Genomic DNA, 19,996 nt, shown 5'->3' with positions numbered 1-19,996 from the left:
AATAGTGACTGTGTCTGTGGAGAGGTGCAAAAGAAAGAGAATTATCTAAAAGAGATGGTTCAGATCTTAAGCTATGCTCGCGGCATGGTTCAAGAGAGGTTCTATCAGTCTGTCTTCCTCTTTGGTCTAAGATGAAATAGTAAGGCAACTACTGAATGGACTTTGTACAGGCAGTTACGGTCTTCAGAGGACAAATCCCATGGACTTTGCTGATCCCCTGAATTTTCCTCTACCGCCATCATATGATTCAAATTTATGGTATCTAGTGAAATATCTCAACAACTTTTGGACAGACTGTCATTAAATCATGTCTTTACTTTATATACTATTACTGTCCAAGTAGGTTTTTAAAGATATAATTTGCATCCAGCATGTGCTTTTGTTTATGTTTGTTATGCTTCACATCAACCTCAGGTCGTCCAACCCCCCTGTACTTTCACCTAAAAAACAGGAGGACAAGGCCTGGGAGTCATGGGGGGTTTGGGCCCAACAACAACAAAGCTAGCAAGCAATTCAATATCCTTTGATACTAATGTAATGCTGGCAGCCAGTAGGGGGATTAGAGGAGGGATAAGGAGGGATGCCAACCCCCCTTGATAGCAAACTGACCAAAATGCATCCCCTCTGTTAACCTGCCATCTTGCTCCATCCCCAGGTCAGGACCCAGGCATCGTCCTATCAGGACCCAGACCTATAACTGATAAATTATTGTGAATTAGTACATTTTAACAGAAAAGAAATGAGAAAAAATGAATCCCAGCCTTCTATAAGTGCAGGACCAGCCTTATTGCATCTTAAAATTTGTGATATGTGTGCATGAACTGCCACCATGACCATCCACATGTTCTTATAAAGCCTGCATAAGACAACTATTGCCCTTTACTTAAAGCTCATCTTGACTTGGTTTACTGTTGTCTGCTGTGTGTCTTTACAATGACTTAATAGCAAACAGTGGTATGAGCCAGAACAACCTGTGCATTGATGGTAGACAGGCGGATGCTTCAAGCATGACAGGAACTCCCTTCTAGCTGCAACCGGACCTGTCTCTCTTGGCCCCACCCACCCCCCCAGGCCTGAGTCAGGGGGAGGCAATGGAGCAATTATCAGCAGTTTGTGAACGATACAAAATATGCAAAACAATGCAGTAACATTAACCATTATTCCATTAAATGGTATGGTTAAAATTAGCATTGTTGTGTCTTGGCATAGTTTTACAAAAGAGAGGCTGTTTTAATCAGTTACCGATTTAATGCACCAGCAAGCAGTAAGCTAAGTGACCCAAAACTAACACACCCACAATGGGGGGTGTACAACAGGTGCGTGCTAGGAGCAGCTAAATGACCACAGTAGATCTTTCAGGTGACATTTGCGGAGGAGCTTAGCATCAGTAAGGTGTGCACTCCCTCTCAGCTGCTTGTGACAATCTGTAGGAGCACAGTGGGAAAAGCCAGGTAGGTGAATAGCCCTATTGTCTGTACAGCTTTGTGTTGGCTGCCTTGGTGAAGCTTTACTATACGGTGATAGTGGCAGATAACCCTATTAATGCTTGTTCCAGCGTTGTGATATTCATAGCTCTTTTTTTTAACTTTTACTTTTACTTTTGTGTAATTGTCTTTTGTGGTTAATTGGAGGACAGTTGAGGGCCTATACAAATAATTGATAATCAGTTGTATGTTCAGACTGCCCATGTCTGTTAATAGAAAAATAATTGATATATGGTTTTTTTTTTATTTTTTTTTTACAAATCTATATACTACAGGGCTGCTTAATTTCTAATCATGCTTCATTTGTTACTTACATTTTGGATTACTAATCTAAATCTGCAAAATTATTAGTAACTACAGCTTTGAAATAAATATAGTGGAGTAAAAAGTACAATATGTTCCTTAGAAATGTAGTGGCGTACTGTATAAAGTATCCTAGCATAAAATAGAAATATTTAAGTAAATACATGTACCTCAAAATTGTACTTAAGTTTAGTACTTGAGTAAATATACTGAATAACTCTCCACTGCTGTCTTTAGAAAAGTAATGAAGCCACCTCAGGGTGTTAGTAGTGTTATTTGAGGGTATTCTAGCTTCATAGTTATCACCAGGCTTCACAGTTTTATTTCTATTTTTTCTCCTATCCTTCACCTGACACCTGTCCCAGTTGTATTTCATCTACAGTATATTAAATGTAGTTTGTTTTTCTTTCTATGAAATAGGTAATAACAAAGAAGATATTGTAAAATAAAGTCAACCATCCGTATAATCTCAACTGTTTTTCTGTGTTAACATCCGAGAACATGCTGCAAATCATTTCAGACTATGATGCTGATTGAAACGATGATTGATGTAGTGCTGGTCAATTGAAAAGTAGGCCTACTATATTTCTGTCATCACAATTAAAGAGCAAAGACGAGGTGGAAAGTCCAATAATGTGCACTAATCCTGTGATTTACGGTAAAATATGGGACCGATTCGCGGAGGTATAATCAGGCTGATTTATCCGCTGCTCTTTCACAGAGCATATTAATGTCCATTAATCAAACCTAAAGTAATCCCGGCTGGCTTTGAGTTCTTAATGTCAACTGGGTCCCTCTTTTATAGCCTGTAGAGTAGCCGGGAAATAATAATTGTCTTTTTTAAAAACTAGCTGGTGTTCTTCAAGTTAACGGGCACATCTTGAGGTTTTTAATTTGGTAGGTTGAACCTCTTTTTGGTTTGAGGATGACCTTAAGCTATTCTTTGCTGAGAACGATGTACAAGCAAATTTGATGAAGTATTTCTGGATTCAATCAAGTTTTATAAAAGGTTTAAATGTCCCCTTTCTGCTTCCATTTTGAGTTTTTTTGGTAAGTTTCTTCCAAAGTTGGTGACTGTGCCTTAAGTTTTTGTAAGCCTTACTTTTTTGCAGAGTCATGCTAAGAGTGTATGGATGAATCATGTCTTAAATTAGAGAGGCAGCCGAGATCCAGCACGGCAAGAATTCTTGGTGAGGTTAGAGCTGACGATGCACTATTGCTACCTTGGTTCAGCAGAATGATTTGAATCCACAGCCAGTAAGAGTTGGTATACTGAGGTCCGACGTCAGCAGGGTTTACTGGTGCCCAAGCCTCAGGCCTCAAGCTGTCCTTTGAGAATTAAAAAGGGCTGAATGGTCAACGGTAATCTTGTGAAACATGTCAACATCTACTAGATGGATTGGGATATTCATGGGTCCCAGAGGATAGTGATTGCTGTTCCACTTTAGAGATTTCACAACTTTTCCTTCTGCGTCATCATGAGGTTGAAATTTGTTGTCCTCAGTGAAATGCCTCAGAGATTCAGATGGATTATCATAAAACTTTGTACATACATTCTTGCTCCCAACAGGATGAACAGCAATCACTTTGGTGATCCAGAAACGTTCCATGTAGTGCCATTTAATGTCAAATCTTAAAGTTACTTTGTGTTACAGTATGAAATACCTGCAAAACTAATGACATCCCCCTCAGTCTCACCTGTACTAGTTGAGCAAGTTGTACTAGCATTCTGGCATCATCAGTGTGAGCATGTTATCTTCCTGACATTTAGCTAAAAGCTATACTTTACAGCCTCAAAGAGCTGCGAGCCTGAGCAGACCAAAAACCTTTTCTCTCGATGGCGTTTAAAGAATAAGAATCACTGTTACACTCTTAACACAGTGTCTGGGTCTGTAATTTGGCATAGTTAATTGTTAGTGACTATACAAGACAGGCAGACAGAACAGGATTGCCACTCTCATTGTAGAGCAAAACATCAACAGGGCTGAATGACATGAGACTGAACATAAACACAGTGCAAGCTAATGAACTATTCCACTGCAGCAGACTTGGTGTAAAATATAATATAATAAATGATTTTTGAGAGCAGGGTAAAGTTCACGATTACAAGGACATTCAACTGAACGCAACTTGAGAAGGCTCCTCAGTATAAAGAGGCAGGAGGGTGCTGTTGTGTTGAAGTCACAAATGTGCAGAGGACTTGCAGTTGTGGCTTTCAGCTCATGGAAGCTGAAATCACTGTGTGTGACTGGCTGTAACCTTGCTGTTGACAAGCTTGCTTGTGATGAGTCCGACCTTGAAGAGCACTGAATGAAAGGCAACTGGGAGCAAAGGCCAGAGACAGCAGGGGTTGGCACCGCTCTCCAGTGCAAGGCTTTTCTCTTGCTGATTTTAGCTATTACCAAACTGCTCGCTGTGTAATAACCCAGCTCCACCAACACCATCAAAGCAAACAACACCAGTCTGCTATCACTTTGTAGTGCTCAAGCTCACTTAATGAGGCCTGTCAGGACAATTCAGTAATAGCAATAATTAGCTTGTTTTTCTTTCTTAAGTAGAGTCTGTCAGTCTGTCTGGGCTCCTTGGAGAGGGGAAGTACATCCAAAACACAGACCAGGTACAAGATTTTAATAAAAGGCAAGAAGGTGAAATAGAAAATTGATTGATTTTCCCTCATTCAGCAGTCTTTTAACTCCCACTGGCAACTAGACATCAATAAAGAAACTTGTTTCATTGTGTGTATTTGACATCTTGTAGATTCTCCTGTCAAATTTTAATGTGACCATCACCTTTATTTCCATTACATCTTCCTTCGGTTGTTCTTTAGTGACATAATACATCTTTAAATCATGACTACTCTTTCTACACATACAGCATGATGCTGCCTATCTGTCATTTTTTGCTATAGCACATTTCGATGTAGAGTCTGCAGAGCATAATGAATAAGTTTAATCTCGTCAATTGTCTTTTCATCAGCATGTCTGAGATATAATTAAAAGGGTGTCAGACTGAGATGATCCTAGAATGGATCCGCTCTGCTTAAAGGCTGCAAAGACCAGTGTCTTATTCCAAAATGCTGACGTGAAAATTCAGCTGCAACAGACTTTGCAGCAACTAACTCACAGTGAGGAGTGTGGCAGTGGCAGACATCATCCAGCAACCAAAAGATCATAGGTTTGATTCCAGCACCGGCTAATTTGCGTCCATCAGTAGTCGTGTTCTGTCAAAATGCCCTTTAAAAAATGCTGACTGCTTGCTTCCTAACTCAGCGTTATGAGAGCTAGGTGAAATGTAGAAAATCCCCCCTCATGAAAGCAAATGTTTTGGCACCAAAAATCCTGTACATTTTCATATTTTAGCATATAAAACATAAAAAGAGCTGCAGGCAAAAATGCTTAGTTGCAGGCACAAGCCACTGAGACTAAGAACATTTCATCATTTTTAGATTTGATAGTTTTACAGTATATATGCAATTCATTCCTTGCTCTGTATTTGTAGGTTTTGAGATGAAGTGTTTCAAGCCAGTAGGTGGGAACTGGTTTTACTACTGTTGGTTACATCATAAACATGCTCTCAATCCTTTCAGAGACAATGAGCAACTTTTTTTTTTACTAGACAGAGACCTGTCTCTACACTCTTGCTATTCAAAATGTGGAGCAACTCAGAGTAATGCAAATGTGTTAAATAATAAAATAAATAAAAAATAAAATTGGCCACAGTCTAGTGATTTTTTTTTTTAAATGCTGGGTTTTCCTTCCCCTAAATCCCATAAACCTATTCCCCTGTTCATCTGAATCAAATTTGATAGCTATTGTGGAATATGCATTATCAAATGTATTCATTTCGCACCAGATTTTCTCTAGCTGACAGGAATTAGAATGAATATATGCTACAAAATGTGATTCTTTAAGGATTGGTTCCATTGTTTTCCTTTTTATGCCTTCCTAACCGTAGAGGATAGAGGGTATTGTGTATGTATTTGTTTAAGTGGTTAAGGTTAGTGACAATATATTTATGCATGCACATAATTCATATTTTCTGGCTCCGATCCTTTCTAGAGCTGTGCATGCCTGTGGGAAAAGGGCTTCTCGGGCCTGACTGAGTGAGCATCTTATTCAAATCTCTGCAGTGAATAACTCCATTGTCTGTTTCAATCCAAAGCTGTGATAAATTGACATTCATCATTTTTGCCCACCAAATGTATTGTTGAAGTTACATGACATTTTATACTAGTCATCAATAAGGATGTGCTGGCAGTTCTCTGGCAGTGGCCAAGTATTTTATTTAAGGATATGTAGAGTTTTCAGTACTTTTCAGAAATGTGGACTTGAGTCAAAAATGTGATGACTTTAAGGTCCAGACACTCCAAACTGACTTCAGAGAACTAGTGGTGACAAGAGCGTGTTGAAAGGACAGAGCATATTTACCTACGTCACTTCCTCTCAATTTTAGCTTTGTTAACATTTCTCACTTCCGTTTCTCTTCTTGTGTGCTGAGCTGAACAATCAGAGTGATTTCATTTCGCCAACGGGCCCCACTTATGGAGGGGCTGATTCATCATGCTTAACCTGCAGAAAAAAGGCAAATAGCGCATTTTAGGGCCGACGGTGTGGGACACACTGCACCAACGGCGGCAGCAGACATTCACCAATGACCCAACTTTAAGTGACAACCAACCATCAGCTTGATGCATCAGGGCTTTTAGACTCCACAAAATCAAAAGACTTGCAACTCGACTCGGACTTAAACATCAATGACATGTGACGTCACTTCATCGACTTGAACTTTAGCCTTTTGCCTTAATACTTGTTACCTTATCTCCAAACCCAAAGATTAAAAGTATGTTAATAAAAACTGTGCCAGAGATCAATTTGTTTCCCCTCATTTTCTAAATCAGCTAACGTTAACACTGTTCTCAGCAAGTTGACACCTTATTCTCTTGATCCACTTTGAACAAATCCAACAGCATCCAGTCAGGAGAGAGCTACAGGAGAGAACTGTTAAGAGCTAATGTAATGTTACTGAAGGTCAAATGGAAAAATGGTACCAAAGATAATATGGTTTGTGTACAAAAACTATTGCAGTGGTAGACAAAAAATCAACTGCAGTTTGCAAAATGTGCAGGTCAAGAACTGACCTTAACCAATAAATACAAATTCTGAAGAAGCATTAATGATTTTTGTAAATTTAATAGATTATTATTCTGTAAAATGACATTACATGACTTCTTTAGGACTCGAAACTCAAAGTTGAGGATTTTGCACTTTCAGCCTTGTCTTTGGACTTGAATTGGGTCTTGAGTGCAAAGACTTGAGACTTACTTGTGACTTGCAAAACAAAGAAAATATAAATACATGTGATATTTCAATACAAAATGAAAATACAAATGTCTAAATAGACAATAAGTGAATGTAACTGAGCTCCATTAAAGACAGAGATGTATTGTCCTCCCAGTTTACTTACTCAGGCGTGTGCGATGTAAATAATGCGCCTTTAGTTCACAATAACCGTTGTTAATCCTTTTCCATCCCAAATGACTAATCATCACTGTGGGCTTTCAGATAAAGGAGAAATGCCATTAAAATAATATTTTGAAGTGCATCTCCTCTCAAAGGCTCAGGTGGTCCTGGGGTCGTAGTCCTCCCCAGGGGAAAGAATCTTTAAAATCAGTTTTCAAAACATCTATTCCTGTGTGTTGTGTATCTTGCAGTGAAGATTCCCTTTTAAAGCACAGAAATGTAATGCACTTGCATTTCCCACACATTCATGCTCGACAAAATACATGTAAAAGAAAAAAAGGCAGAATGAAACTTCTGTTTTTTAAGTAAACCAACATCCATTTAATGTTTAATAGAACAAGATTTACACTTAACCAAAAACACTTTACCAGTGCTACTAGTCTTTGTCTGTTTCTAAAGGATACATTTTACGTGCAAGTGCTGAATAAGAAAAAAACATATGGGTATGAAAACATGTATGTTGCACCCAGCATGCTCAGTGAGGAGCAATGCAAGCTGAAGGGGAGGAGGGAGGGTGAAGTGGTAACACTTGTTGCATGTTTGCACCATGTCTCATCAAATGATCAATGTCCATGATGCTCTGCTGAAAATGCTACGTTGGTATTTCAGTCTGAAAAGGTTGTCTAGGACACAAAGGGCATAGCCATTCCCAATCTGAACACCGTCTAAGCAATCGTATATGCTATCTATGTCTTGGCAACACTTTATCTTAAGACCGCAGTAGTCAAGTAAATATGGTAGTTGTAAAGTTGTATAGTTTTAATTTTGATTTTTTTAATGTTTTTTTATCTGTAAAGGTGACGGATGTGGCAGCATGCTGTAATCATGTCACTTTTATAAGGTGGTCGAGTGTTCACACTCAGAGGGCCCTATTTAGATGGTCTAAAATGCAAAGCGCCAGGCGTGCAGCGCATGGGCGTGTCCCAGTCACTTGCTAGTTTGACTATGCGCCATGGCGGAGAGTCTAAAAGGGTTGGACTTACTCTGTGAATTAGTCATGGGTGTGTTTTGGGCATATCATTCAATAAGCCAATCAGAGTGTCACCTCTCATTCCTTTTAAAAGAGGCGCGATTGGAGCACACGGCAGAGAGCTAGTTAGATGACGGACCTACCAACTGGAAAGAGTGAGCATTTTTCAGCTGAGGAGACGATAAATGTATCTCTATATCGACTGTCCCGTCACATCTGATGTCAGATCAAAGGGGATTGGCACCGTTTGGCTCGCGTAATGGAAACCCAACCTGATTTGATTAACACAGCTGCAAACTAATGAGTTCACATCCCTCTCAGCCAACCACAAACAGCCACAGCATCAGATAGGGAGTATATATTCAGCATCTGTCATCTTAGAAAAGTCAAAAGAAAAGAAACAGAGTGAGACTGCGAGAGAGAAAGAGAGAGCGCGCGCGCACGAGAGAAACGCTGTCAACAAGTTGTAAATTATTCAATTTATTTATTTTTAACCCTGGAGGTTAGAGAGCCCAGCTCCCTCTCCAGCATCCTGAACCCCCCTGCCTGAAGGTGCAAGAAGGGCTGGTCCCGTGGCTGCACCCGGGCCCATCTGGTCTGGCTGCGCGCTGGCTGCGGAGCTGGGGTCATCCTCCTCCTCCTCCTCCTGACAAGATGATCTTCAGTTTTACGTTCTAAAAGCTTTTTTTGTTACATATACATTTGTACTTGTAGGGCTATAAGTTTACGTTTTAGTTCACAGAAGCTGGTTATTGTTGTGTTTATGTTTATCAAACGTTTTCACATCTTTGATTTTGTGATTTACATGCCAAAATGATCACAATTCAACTGGGAAAGACAAGCTCATTTTACAGGCTATGCATCATCAGCCCGTGGAGGTCTGCTCGCAGTTCCGTATATTCGTATATGCGAGCTTGGACCTCCCGGATTATGATGATCATTATTACTGCGATTAGATCATTCTGATTAATGACTGACCATTAAGACGTGTTTCTGATAAATATTTTAATGTGCACAATAATAACCTTTCACATTGAAATCATATCTTTTGCATATGTGTGGCTGCTCGGTGTGTGTCTGAGCAGAGTGCACGCACGTTGTGCACCCGCCTAGAGACGCATATCACTAACTTGTTGAACAGCGAAATACTGCGGCGTTGACTTTAGACCAGGTTTTTGTTGGTCACTGGCGCATTTGCTTTTTACGTCATCTAACTAGCAACGCGCCATGACTGCACCACTCCTCATTTTTAGACCAACACACCCAGAGAAGCGCAAGTTCATTTGCTAGCTAGACGACGAGGGCGCAGGGAGTGAAAATGACAACTGCGCCTGCATATAAATAGCAATGACACTTGCGACATGGATTATGTGCCCTCCGCCGTCCGCTTTAGACCATCTAAATAGGGCTCAGAGACTCAACAGCAGACAAACTGCAGAGGCAGGATTGCAAAAGTCGCAAAAATGACAGCTGCCAAAACATTTGAAACTGATCACAAAATCTCACTGTGCAGGATTGTATTAGCCATGAGTGCCTCATGATGACATTATTAAAGAAAGAGATGACAACACTTAGATTGTAGCTTCTATGCAAATGTTGACACTGGTGGTGCTTATCTGCATCAATGCAGAGCCTCAACACTGCGTGTCTTGTCTGAGCAAATAGTTACCCTTTCATTTATTTACACTTAATGTTAGAAAGCTAGATGCGTATGGTGACTTCCTAGTCTCAGTGTTTTGCACTGCTACAACAGGAGAGGTCTGCATATGTGAGTATGTGCTCATGCTGCTGTAGTTGCTGGTTTATCTTTAAACCAATGGCATATCGACAGAATGATTTTTTTTTCTGAATCAGGATGCATTTATTTTAAGATTTTATCTAGGGATTTGAGGGTTAATGTAATGAATATAATTTGTACAGGACTTGCCACTCACAGTATTCATATCTGAAAAGCTGGAACATCCAAACATTGTAACTGGTGTGTTCGGTGGTTTTCATATACAAACACTGTACAGATACTAAAGATCAATATCCGTAGCTGGTGCAACATGTTGCATTTTTCAATAAGCAGCTTCTCTCCAGTGCCGCTGAACCTCCACAGACAGAAACTCACCCTTTCCTCTTCACTCATACATCTTTTATGACAAAATTCAAGCACCATACAGGTGTTTTTGTGCGCTTTATTCCATTTGGCTGAAAAAGTGCACTGTGGGCTGTTCTGAGTTGTTGTGATGTGCTGTGTTTATGTGCTGTGGGAACATAGACTCTCCAGATTTGGCAGTTGTCTGATGAACAGCAACCTTTGTGGAAGAATCTTTCAAATTCACATAATCCTTTTGACAGTGGCCATGTTTACTTTTGTTTGTTTTCTTGGTTTGATATTCTGACAGCATAGCTTGTGAGTGCAACGATGTTTGACTTTTGACTCTCAAGTGTGGGATGTTCCGGAGAGTCACAGCAGTGCATGAATGCATCACAGACAGAGGACTTACTAGAAGTGTAGTTTTTCTCTCCTTTTTTTTTTTTTTTTTTTACAATAGTTGTACTTTTTCAGGGTTCAAGCTCGAAGGGCTGAAACCCTATTGTTTTTGCTTTGACTTTGCTTTGACACACATGTCCATGAACCACTACTGTCCGCCTGCCTTTATTTTCTGCCATTTTGATTTCCTCTGAAACCGTTGGTCCAATTTGCATCACATTTTCTGTGCTTCATCATTGCACAAAGCTAATTGAAAGTTATCAAAAGCTTGTTGATATTGCATTACATTTTGGAGATACTGGCCAATGAAATTCAGAGACAAGGGGTGCAACAAATGCAGCAAATTGGCATGGCACAACAAAAATTAGACAATAAATCAAAAATTGATTGTCCAATAATTACAAAACTTGCAGGATATTTTAAGCTCAAATGCTAAACCATGTGTGGAAAATTATTTTGAAATTGGTCCATAGGGGGCGCCAACAGCTTCAAACAAATACAACGGCCATTTGCAAAATTTGGCCATAAATCAATGAGACTTTGTTCAAATATCACCAACTTAGTGGACTTTTTTTAACCATTAAAGCCTTTGACCAATAGAAAGAAGAGCATGGCACATTAGAGATCTGTATGTAAATTGATGGACATCTGTCTGATTGGGATGAAATCGGTTGTTTGTCTTTGTATGTCAAAAGTTTTGATCCTACCCAGCTTTAAAGGAAATGGCCACTTTAGAATGAAAATACAGACAGTACTTACTCACCCTCATGCTGACAAGAAGTCCAGTGTAGTTTTTTAATCCACAAAACTCGTTCGGGGTATCGGAGGATAACAGCTAGCCGGATTTTTCTATACACTTGAAAATTCTGGAAGAGATAAAGGAACCTGGGGAGTGCCATTACTTTAATTGCATTCATACGGCCTATCATAGACAAAGGTAGCTGCCTCCAGGTTTCAATATTGGATTTTAGTTTTTCCAGCATGTTCGTATAGTTCAATTTATAAATCAATTTGGGGTCCTTGGGGATAACCAATCCTAAATGTTTAATTTTGTCTGTAACTACGTGGAAGGGCAAATTATTAATAACATTTGGGCTCAAGTTACCTTTAAGGGGCAAAAATTCACTTTTATCCCAGTTTATGGTCTAGCCAGAGAGTTCACCAAAATTTTTGATCAGTTCTAACAGAGGAGGCAAGGATTCATCAGGATGAGAAAGAAACAGGACCACGTCGTCCGCATAAAGCGAGATGCGATGGTCAACTTTACCTAGCATTAGAGGAGCAATGGAGGGATGGTTGATCGTTGATGGATGATCGAAGGCTTTCCTCGCGTCGAGAGTGGGAATGGAAATTTTGGATTTTTTGTCATATTTGGAATACATTATATTCATCATTCGCCTAACATTGAAAAAGGAGAATCTTCCTGGAATGAACCCAGTTTGGTTGTGGTGGATTATTCTTGTTATGCACTTGTTAAGTCTGTTTGCTAGTATTTTAGTAAACACCTTAAGGTCACAGCCGAGGAGTGCAATAGGACGGTATGAGGCGGGGTCAGTCTTGTCTTTGTCTTTCTCCAATATCAGGGAGATGTTTGCTGAATATAAAGAGTCAGGGAGATGCCCAGTTGCAACAGAATGATTGAACATCCTTAGCATGATAGGGGTAATCTTGTCTGAGTATTCTTTGTAAAACTCGATGTTAAATCCGTCTGGGCCGGCGGCTTTTTCATTAGGGAGGGAACGTATTGCCCCAGGGACCTCCTCTAGTGTTATTGCTCTGTTTAAGGCAGTTTGTGCTGAGGGGTTCAATTTGGGTAAGTGAAGAGAACGACGAAAATCAGAAATTTGTGCTGTATTAGTGGTATTCTTTGAAGTGTAGAGGTCTTCATAAAATTTGCGAAAGGATTCATTAATCTCTTTTGGGTCCGAGGAGATATTACCTGACTTTGTCCTAATCTTATGGATTGCTCGGTTAGCTTGAATGGTTCTGAGCTGTTTTTGTTTGACTTTTAATAGCATTGTACTCACTTGGTTGGAAAGAATAGTGTTATATTTAAATTTAAGCTTCAAAATATCATTCAGTTTTGAGGGCGAGGGGGTTGTTCTGTAGTCTCTTTCAAGGACCAAAAGCTGAGCTGTAATTTCTGATAATTCCTTCAGTCTGTCCTTTTTCAACTTGGCCTCATAATTTATGATATGGCCACGCATAACAGCTTTGAAAGCTTCCCACAGAGTGGAGTCAGTTACATTAGACGTGTCATTGTGGGATAGATAGTCTGTTAGCAGGTTAGCTATATGTTAGTGAAAGTGCATATTGTTGAGTAATAATGGGTTGAATCACCAATCAAATGCTGGTTTTGCTCTGCCTAAGTCAATTTTTAGTTCAACAGGGCTGTGATCTGAAATTAAAATGTTATGATATTTGGTGCAGGATACATAAGAAGTCAATTTGGCATCTGTCAGGAAATAGTCAAATCTAGTATATGATTTGTGTACGTGCGAAAACAAAAAAAGAGAGTAATCTTTGTCTGTCGGGTGCTGCAACCTCCAAATATTGATAAGAGTCATACATCCAATTAGATTATTTAGAGTAATAGTGGTATTAAGGTTCATTCTCACTGCTGCGATGCAAAAATGTGGGACGGATTTGCGGAATATTCGCGCAGCGCTTTTCCGCATACACACAGGCGCGGTACGGACGCAGTGCGGAATTTCGCGTTGTTGTGTTCCAAGTCTTTGCAGTGTGAACGGGTGTGGGTGAACATGGACGAGAATAGCAGCAGCAGCAGCAGCAGCAGCAAGCTAGCATTTAACAAGCATCAACATCAACTTTCTTTAGCACTCTCACCGCAGCCACCAAGCTGGACAATGGACTGCCAGACATTGTCCTTTAATTCATTGTTCATAAAATCATCCCGTCTTTTATCAAAAAGGACGGGGTGCTGTGAAAAGAGTTTTATCAACCTTTCTCCCATACTGTCCTGCCTGACTGGATTTTGGACTCTCCCGGTCTGCGCGACGTCACTATAAGCAAGCAGTTTCATTGGCCGAGCTGTGTAGTTCCGCCGGTGAATTCCGCGGGGGTCAAAGTCTGGGCAGAAACTTTTTTCACCGCATGAAAGTTCCGCACCGGTGTGCAAACTTCCATAAGAACCCATGAAATCAGCTTTTATATTTTTCCGCGAGAATAATCCGCGTGGATATTCGCCCTCAATGAGAATGGACTTTTAGAAGAAACTATAGGGCGGGTGGAAATCCTATCAGTAAAATAGTCTAATATAGCATTGAAATCTCCGCCCGCGATCAAATGGGTGGTAGAGGAGTCTGGAATAAGATTAAACACTTTTCTAAAAAACCTGGGTCATCAAAATTGAGCGCATTTATGTTCAAAAACGTTAAAGAAGCATATTTGACCGTCGTGAACGGCTTTGGAGGTCGATTAGTTTGTGCTTGGTGGCTGTGTTGATTTCTATCAACTCCTAGCGGTGCCGCTCGAGCTCCGTGATGTGGGACTCGTGTTCGGTCGCGGATCCCTTCAGGTCGGTGATGCGTGTTGCGTGGTCGGTGAGGGATGTCTGGACAAGATGTAGCTTTGAGTCCAGGCCATTGAATCTGATTGTCATGTCTTGCTCCAGTTTTCCGATAGCTGCCAGGATGTTAGCCAGTGTGGGCTGTGAGCTAGTGCTCTGGCTGGTGCTAATGGTGACTTCTGCTCAACCAAGCGGGAAACATAGAACCCTTTTTGGTTGAGCAGGGAACATAGAACCCGGGGAACATAGGGATGACCCCGTCTGCTCACATCGTCGTCTTCATCAGCGGTAAAAGCAGCTTTAGCGTCTTTTTTGGTGGAAGATTTTGGGTTTGTAAGTTTCCCCTTAGTTTATTGTCTGCTGGAGTTGCTCCTGGTTGGATTTTTGTGATACAAGCGTGGATTTTAAGTATAATTTAAGTGAGGATGTGATGGAACCTCCTAAGAAAGCGTCTAATCCATGCGGTGCTCACTTGCGCCCCCTGTATTTTCATTCCAAAGTAGCCATTTCTTTTTAGGTTGTAAAGGTCCATTCTGGATTAAAACCTCAAAATTGTGTAATTCTTTGTTACCATTAGGCATGTTATTAACCACCTTTTCACTCTTATATTATTCTTAGTTATTAAAGTTGTCAGTTTAGTTTCTAACACGATAACATCTGCAGATATATTTTGACCTTGCACATAGAAAAATCTTAAAATACCTGGTTGTGTATTTATGAGCTGAGAGCATGGTTTTAGTTCACAAGTACTTTTGTTTTTCACCAAGTGCTCCCTCACACTTTCTATCCCTCAAAAAAATCTTTGTCTATTGAAACATTTGATTGAAGAACATTGTAGCTTGAGGAAAACACATCGCTGTGTTGCTTTAGTCTGGTAGAAGGCCTGGTAAGCCCTGGCTCCCTCGGGACATGAGCATATGTGACGTGGTGTGCACACTGAGTGATATTGACAGACATTGTCAGCGTACACCTTTCACATTGTGCAAAGGGCATAGAGCTTTTCTCAGCCTGTGGGTCACAGTAAGAAGTGGGTCATGCTCGGGTAGCACTGAAAGCAAGGACCCATAAAACCTCCCACCAGATATTTGAATTTGGGAATTGGAGGAGGCAGTGTTTCCCCACTGGCTGTGAATCTGGACACAGAGATAATGTCATGACTCTCAACAACTGGCATCAAACTGCATCTAAGCAAAAGTGTATTGATAAAAAATACTGTATATCAGTGACAGTAGCTGTTGAGCAAAACTGGATTGTCTTGAGTTATCATTTCATCCATTCATCTCTGTAGAGGCTACACTGTAATATATCTATGTTACATTAATGTCACAAGCAATTTTTTTTTATTGAAAAGCGAGTTGTCCACATCACATTACATTTTAACCTCAAACTTTGAAACTTAATGTGAATGTCTAGTAACCATCTACTATACCTGACTCACATTGCAAAACACCACATCAATATTGTTTCAGTCACAAGGGGTAAGTGCAGGCACATTCAGTGAAAATATTGTAACACGAAAAGAGAACAACCGAATGCTTTTGTTGAAATAATACAGGAATTTACATTATAGATAAAACATGCAAGGTTGTTAGTCACCAGCCTCATGAATTATTGGTGGGAGGAATTTTAAAACCACTCTTAATGCACCTTTAAACCAGCCAACCCACAGGGGACCTCAGGGTTCCTGGCTGTCTCAGTAACGGTTATTGACTTGAGCTAAACCTCACATGCCCTGCACCGGGCCCTTTACAAGTTGTGTACTGGATATTCCACTGTATTCAGTTTGATTGAGATTGGAGCTGCCAACTCCCAAAAGACGAAAAGACGCTTGGTGATTTCACAGCAGTATAGGACTCAACAGTCCCAAGATTGTTTGTTTCTGAGATCTATGGTTTTATATGTTGTTATGCAAAATGTCTTTTACTTTTTTCTGCAGAGGTTTGCTTATGTGTTCATGAAAACTCTCATGACTGCACACGCTTGTTGTAAATTGCTTATTTCCACTTGTTAAACACCACCTGCTCATGAGAAGGTGTGCACAAATTCTCTTAAATCAATCTGAGGTGCCACTTCAGGACAAATCTGTTCATACAAGTGGTTCTTTACACATCAACGTCTGTTCACGGGTGTTTGGGAGAACTACTATACCTGTGGAAAAAAAATTTGTTTAAAGCATTTTGTGGCTCCAGTGGGAGCTGCGCGAAATCTGATAAACTGTCTTAAGTGGAACTTGAGTTGGCGTCAGTTGGGGCTGAAATTAGAAATTCTCAGACCTCTGTAGCCCGTTCCTCATCTCTGCTTGAGGGTACCAGCTTGAAGCTACATTAGCATGTTACAGGCATAACACACCCGAAATCCCCCAAGCACTGTCTGATGTTGTGTCGCATTTTAGGTGGCAGGTTTTGACAAGAAAGAAGAATGCATGGAATAAAACAGACAATGTCTTTGGTTCTGCTGCAACAGTTTTATCTTCCCTTTAAAAACCATGAGTCCGACAAGTCTAAATGAGCACAATGTTAAATACCTGGAGTTCTCTTTAGTATGCTTGCTGTATATGAAGTGACTGGAAAATCAATAAATACAAATATTTGCTTTTTTCAAATTTGAAACACTCATCTCACATTGCTTGAAAATCAGATATCTAAATATCAAAGTAAACTGTAAAGGTATACGCAAAGCTTGGGGCACATTTCTTTGAGAGATTAGCTTGTGGTTAAACTTAAGCATTATGTCATTAGATCATCCATACGTGCTCTGGGGATGTTCCCAACAATTTCCCTGATGTTTAAACTAAAGTTTAAACTTAGACTAGTCGACTACTTTAAAAGTAGGAAAACACTCAGAAAACTGCGAACTTTGCACATTATCCCACGAAACATGACAACTACTCAGTAAATAAAATCAAAATTCTGCCAAACTGTACTGGTTTTACAAGATGTCATCTTTGTTCCAAGTCCCACCTTGCTACTTGCGGCGAGAGCTGATCAGGCCAATATTTGTTTTGTTTTTTATGGATGCTAGCTGGCCATTATGTTTTTGGGTTGTCCGTCCATCTGTCTGTCCCATTCTTGTGAATGGGATATGTCCAGAACGCCTTGAGGGAATTTTTCCAAATTTAGCACAAACGTCCACTTGGACTAAACGATGAACTGATGAGATTTTGGTGGTCAAAGGTCAAGGTCACTGTGATCTTGCAACTGTCTTATTCTCGTGAACACTGTAACTCAAGAACATCTTGAGGGAAACTTGTACATGTACTGCTTAATACGTGGCACCACATTTGTGTTTTTCAGACAACAGTTTTTAGGTTATGGGAAGAGCAACCATTTTATTTGGAATACACTGAAGATTTGATGAGCTGAGTTGAAAACAAATTACATCCCATAGAACAGACAGTAGATAGTAGAGTAGATAAACAGCAACCCACATTTCCGAATTTTGTGTTGCTATTATATGAAAAATGACAAATATGCCTTTTTTTCTAATGAATTCTCATGGCAGCTCCTCCATGCTACTGATTTCTTGCCATTAATTGCCCAAGCTCCTTAGACATATAAGGCTTTCTGACAGAATGGTGTTATTTTCAGTAGCTTTCATTATCTCAGTAGAGCCGATCATGCTGTACTGTACTAATGTGTCAGACGCTGCTGTCCTTTTGGTGATGTCAAATTATTGAATATGCTGTTGCATGCATGAACTGGTAAGAAAAGTTATTCAAAAAGCTAGAAATACCCATTTATTGTGAAATTGGTCCTAAAATCAAAAGAGAAAAATTGCCAGGCAACTGAAAGTACTAAACCTTCGCTTCCCTGTCGGACTATGGCACCATAACCTTGCATTGCGTAGTTCTCAGGCAGGGGTCAGTAACCTTTACTATCAAAAGAACCATTTTCGACCAAAAATAATTGGTTTGAAGAAAGGTATTCGCACATCCAACTGTCTCAGATACAGGTGTGTTGGAAAATATCTCTTGAGTCTTTGAACAGAAAAGGATTTTAAAAAATCAGCCTGGAGCTACAAAACATATTTGAGAATAATCATGAAGATAACACAGCCTATTAAGTCCTATTTAGCCTATCAATAGGTTTATCAATGGGTCTAAATGAGCATTTATTAATATGTTTTACCACAAAGTAGCTACTCTGCAATGGGCTTGTTATGATTATCTGATACTTAGATTTTGCAGTGTTATGCAGTGAAAGCAACCAAATCTGTCCATGCACTATTAGTTTCTCTATTTCCCTTCAAGACTTCAATCTTTTGGGTGGGTTTGGAATCCATAGCTAGCCTAGCTTGGGAAACGCAAGACAAGCAGCTGCTATTAAGGTTTGGAAAAATTTAGTGGAAAAAGCACCAGGCTGTAGACATAAATTTTAGTTGACAAAATGTCAAACATTTTTCTATTTGGCATATGAGGTACAAATTTTTACAACTGAAGAATGTAATAATTTGGTTAGGCCTAGAACAATGATAAATGAAGATTAAATTGAGAAGAAAAGATAAATACCCTTATTTATTTCCATATAATTTTTGTCAAAAATTGAACTTCCCCTCAGGGGGATTAATAAAGTATATAAAATTAAAAATTTGATTAAATCAAAGCCACAGGGAGCCACTGGAGAGGAGCTAAAGAGCTGCATTTGGCTCCTGAGATACAGGTTGCCTACCCCTGTTCCAGGGTCAAACCATTACCTTATAGTCATGATTCCTTCATCTGCAATCCTTTCATGGTAGAAAACAAATTTAATTACAATTTTGTGTCTTTTTGTTTATTTATAGTCCAAATAATGCCCAAATAATTCATCTCATCCAACCAGTAAACTAATTTTTTTACAACATCAAAACAACATCATATTAAAACATCATCATTGTTGCAACATCAAACAAAAATACAAAGAAAAATGTATCTCAAAGGAATGCGCTTTTGGCCTTGTGCATTAATTAGATGCGGATTTCACCCCCCTGCATCTTATAATGAAGGACACAACCCGGCATGCATTTTCTATAATATTACAACTTCCAAGGTCCCATTGTGCTCAGACAAGAATTAAAGAGGGAACATGAAAGGAATTCAAAAAATGGAAATACATTTGAGTTTTCCGATCTGTCATTGTAGTGTCCCTCCATAGCATGATTTGGTCAAATTAATCTCATGCTGATTGAACACATCTGTGAGGGAAAACCAGCTTTCAATTTAATTACATTCTAATTAGCATTATGGTGTTCTGTGGTACAATCGTTTCATTGAGAGCTGAGAGCATAATTCACTCAAGGACAGATCTTTCTCACTACCAGCAGTGGCTTTTACATTTTTGAATTGCTCTTCTCACCAAACAGGATGTAGGGCATGGGATCCTGTCATCCCTGCTAGACATATTTGTAGAAATGAATCACAAAGGAGCAAAGAAACCAATGATTTTACCATCCAACTTTCCTTTTACTGCACTGAAATCAAAGAATGAAAAATACTCCAGCAAGCCTCTACAGAATTAATGAAGCAGACAAGCATCTAGAAAATGTGTAGGATGTGATGTGACCTCCCTCCTAGCATTCTGCAAAACCCTTTGACAATTAAAAAAAATAGGTGAGAAAAAATGAGTGTAATCAACACTACTGATTTATGTGTGTGTTTACCCGTGCAGAGGATTTGGGTGGGAACATGGTCAATGCTCGCGGCAGTAAATCCTGAGCATCTCTAGTGGCTAGTAGAAC

The 19,996-nt window shown here is 39.7% G+C and overlaps 1 protein-coding gene across 3 annotated transcripts in view; it reads left to right on the top strand.

Moving 5' to 3' along the window:
- chst8 (carbohydrate (N-acetylgalactosamine 4-0) sulfotransferase 8) overlaps nt 1-19,996 on the top strand; it is a 210,049-nt gene that overhangs the window by 25,973 nt on the left and 164,080 nt on the right. Inside the window, exon 1 of one of the 3 annotated variants that reach the window (XM_033626080.2) lies at nt 1,374-1,451. The exons of the other annotated variants lie outside the window; for them this stretch is intronic. The gene's annotated coding sequence lies outside the window, so the exon portion shown is untranslated. Of the gene's footprint in view, nt 1-1,373; nt 1,452-19,996 lie in introns of those variants that run through there. 3 annotated transcript variants of the gene reach the window in all.

This window comes from Epinephelus lanceolatus, chromosome 2 (genome assembly GCF_041903045.1).
Source record: "Epinephelus lanceolatus isolate andai-2023 chromosome 2, ASM4190304v1, whole genome shotgun sequence".
Lineage (NCBI taxonomy): Eukaryota > Metazoa > Chordata > Actinopteri > Perciformes > Serranidae > Epinephelus > Epinephelus lanceolatus.
The sequence above is the reverse complement of the archived record's forward strand: the minus strand, read 5'-3'. Positions and strand labels throughout refer to the sequence as shown.